Source organism: Panulirus ornatus, chromosome 12 (assembly GCF_036320965.1).
Source record: "Panulirus ornatus isolate Po-2019 chromosome 12, ASM3632096v1, whole genome shotgun sequence".
Taxonomy (NCBI): domain Eukaryota; kingdom Metazoa; phylum Arthropoda; class Malacostraca; order Decapoda; family Palinuridae; genus Panulirus; species Panulirus ornatus.
In genome coordinates, this window is record NC_092235.1 from 70,051,421 (window position 1) to 70,055,181 (window position 3,761).

Sequence of the window (3,761 nt, forward strand, 5' to 3'; positions counted from 1 at the left end):
TCTTCTTGCACCCCTTTCTTTGAATGCTTTGTAAAACATACAAAGATGAATTGATTGTATTACATATTTTGTATCATGTTTGACTTTAATTGGGAGGAGCTTAGGAAAAGTGGAGTGCCATAGTATCTGGGAGTGGACATGGCAGTAGATGAAATCATGGTATCTTGAACCATAGGGTGCAGAGGAAGCTTATATCCATTTTTGCACTGAGGAATGTATGGAAGAAGAGGTCCTTGTGTCATAAGGGAAAAGGGGTGAGGGGTTATATTTTAAAGGCACAGTAGTTCTAGTGCTGTATACAGAAGAAAGGGAGAAGGTGGATAGGTTACAAGAGGAATCTTATATCCTGGTTGCACTGAAGAGTATATGGAAGGAGAGGTCAGTGCCTCTTAGGGGGAAAGGGGTTGTATTTTAAAGGCACAGTAGTCCTTGTGTTGTGTGGATGTGAATCAAGTCCAATATGCAGAAGAAAGGGAGAGGAAATTAAGGGCTTGAGGGCAATATGTGGTGAGAGGTGCATTGATTGTGAAAGATATGACAGCTTAAGAACAAGCAAAGGTAATAAGCACAGTCTTATTGAGAGCGCTGACCAAATTGTGCTGCATTGGTTCAGACATATGGAAAGGATGAATGAAGAAAGACTGTCTGAGAGGGTCTGCTTGCCAGAAGTCAAGGGAGCAAAGGGGAGTTAAGACCAAGAAGGAGATGGAAGGATGGAGTTAAATAGGCTTTGAGGTGTCATGGCCTGAGCATTCAGAGGGGTGAGGCATGCATTGGATAGAATGAATTGATTTGATGTGGTATGTAAGGTTACAATGTTCTATCAGTGGGCTGATCAGAGCATATGAAGTTTTTAGGGGAAACCATGGAATGGTGTGTGAGGCTTGGCTGTGGATAATGGATTTTGATTTAGGTGCATCATACATAACAGTTAGGAAATGGAAATGAGCAAGTGAGACTTTTTTCTTCATCTGCTTCTGGTGCTACCTTTTACCTGATTTCCTAACCCTAAATCATGCTCTCTCTGACTTCAACATCTCCAGCTATGCCAGCAGTAAGCGCATACCAAAGGATGTAGAATAATATACAATCCAAACTTCTTCCCACAAGTAACACACCTCATATAAAAACGAAACCAGCTTAGACAGAACCACTCACCATTAGCAGAAATCAGAGGACAAATTCCATATTCCAAATAACACTATCACCAGCCTAATTACTAAAAGGCAAACTACATATTAGCACTCCTTTCCCAACACTGTAAACCACGAGACAAATGGCAACCAACTCTGGAGCATGTGCGAGATGATCCACACTTACTGCAGAAATCTAGTTCCCACTCATGAAGCACTTCTTACCCATTTCAAAGACAACCCTTTTCCCAAAGAATAAGCAAACATACTCATGAGACACCACCAAAAAAATCAGCCTCAAACCAACCTTGCCCCTAATCAGGAGTCATGGAAATCCTACATAGAATCTATCCATAAACATCATCCCACCCACCCTTTACTCCCACCAATACAAGCAATACAACTGAACTTTCCTGCAACACACCCTGACAACACATCAAACTTTCACTTAAAACTATTGCCTGATTGAAATGCATACACTTACAGACATCTTCAACCACTTATGGCCGCATAACAAAATGCCTAACATAGAAATTACTAACATACTACCATTCCTAAAGCCCTACGATCCATCCAACTCATTCCTTCTCCTACTGCCCCATATCATTTCCATCTTCAGTATCCAGATTCTTTGAAAAACGTCCATAATAGAATGAAGAAAAATTTTTCCACTCATACACAACATGACTTCAGATCCAACCACTTCATCATCACTCTTCACACATAACACATCCTAGATGGCTTCAACCAGCTGGAACCCCCATCTTACACAATACTAGTGGCAATAGACATGAACAAAGCATTTGACAATGTTCCTTGACACATCCTCATGCAAAAGATACTTGACATGAAGTAGCTGGCTACCTTGTTAGAGTAACTCACAATAGCTTCACTTATGAAACCCTTAGACTCTATCATGGAGTTTCGTAAGTTGTTCTTTTGCCAACTCTTTTCAATCTCCTCCTACACGACCTCTTGTTACCTCCAGCAAATTACAACTTAAAGGTCATCTCATATGTAGATGATCTCTTAATCACATCATAACACCCTGACACAACATGCAATGCTATAATACATTACACAATTGGAACAATGGCTCACCCAGAACAGAATGTCTTAACCTCCACAGAAGTCTTCAGTCACTCTTTTAACCTCAGATAGACATGAATCCAGCTCACACCCTCCATTGAACAACTACCAACCATTCTAGGCATCACTTATGACACACACATGATATTCATTTCCACACCAATAACATTAACTCAAAAGCAATACAAACTAAATGCCCTCAGAATATTGAATAGCACCAGATTTGGACTCGAGAAAGAATGCTTTTGCATCCTCTACAAACAATTTATACATTTTACTCTAAACTATGCCTCACTGATCTGGTTACCAGTCTTTCAAAAGCAACAGAACAAAGTCATAAACCACACAAAATAGAACACTTGGAACAATAACTTGATTTCTAGCAATCACAAATGCTCAATTCTTACACAGTGAAACATAGATCCTCCCATCATAACCCAACATTAACATACTTAGCACTCAATACATTGCAGCAGTATTAGACCCCTTCCACCCAAACCAATCCACAACCAGTCACCAAACCCCAAACAGAAGTAAGAAACCTATCCCTGCCATGCACTTCACCGATATCTGCTCAAAGATTCTGCTAAACAGCGAGTAACGATGATCCTTTTGAGCGTGTCTAGTCTAACATTGTAGGAGATCAGTGAGATAACACCCCTCACTCCCAGCTAACTTAACGCTGATAAAACACATATATTGAAATGACCTGAAAATTATTAAACATCTGCTCTTTCAATTCACTTTTGAATACCACTCCATCAGACATAAATACACTTGAAACCACACTCCGTAGAGAAACGTGAGTCTCTTTCCTGTCTATACCTGGACATCACCCATCCCTACATTACTACAAACACCATTACAATATTGAAATGACCTGACAATCATTAGATATCTGCCCTTTCAACTTACTTATTATTGAATACATAAAAATTCTCACAAGGGATTGGGAATAAAATCCACCCAACCAGAAAATTATTAAAATCTATTAAACAAATTCTAGCTAAGCTGTAATTGATTAGATTCTTAACTTGATTGAGAAGAATCATGACTCTCCCAAGCAAATGCCTACAAAAATATTTTGTCAGCAGGTAGAACAGGCTGTAATAGGGACCTTGAAGCAGCATCAGGTAGTACAGGTGGCAAATGGGACCTTGGGGCAGCATCAGGTAGTACAAGTGGTGATGGGGACCCTAGATAAGTGTCAGGCAGTGTAGGTGATGGTGGGGACCTTGGAACAATGTCAAGCAGTACAGGCACAGATGGGAACCTTGGCGCAGTGTCAGGCAGAACAGGTAGCAATGGGAAGTAGTGTCAAGCAGTACAGGTAACACTGGACCACGTGTACGCTGTGGACTACGTGTACGCTGTGGACCACGTGTACACTGGACCACGTGTACGCTTGGACTACGTGTACGCTGTGGACCACGTGTACACTGGACCACGTGTACGCTGTGGCCACGTGTACGCTGTGGACCACGTGTACACTGGACCACGTGTACGCTGTGGATCACATGTACGCTGTGGACCACGTGT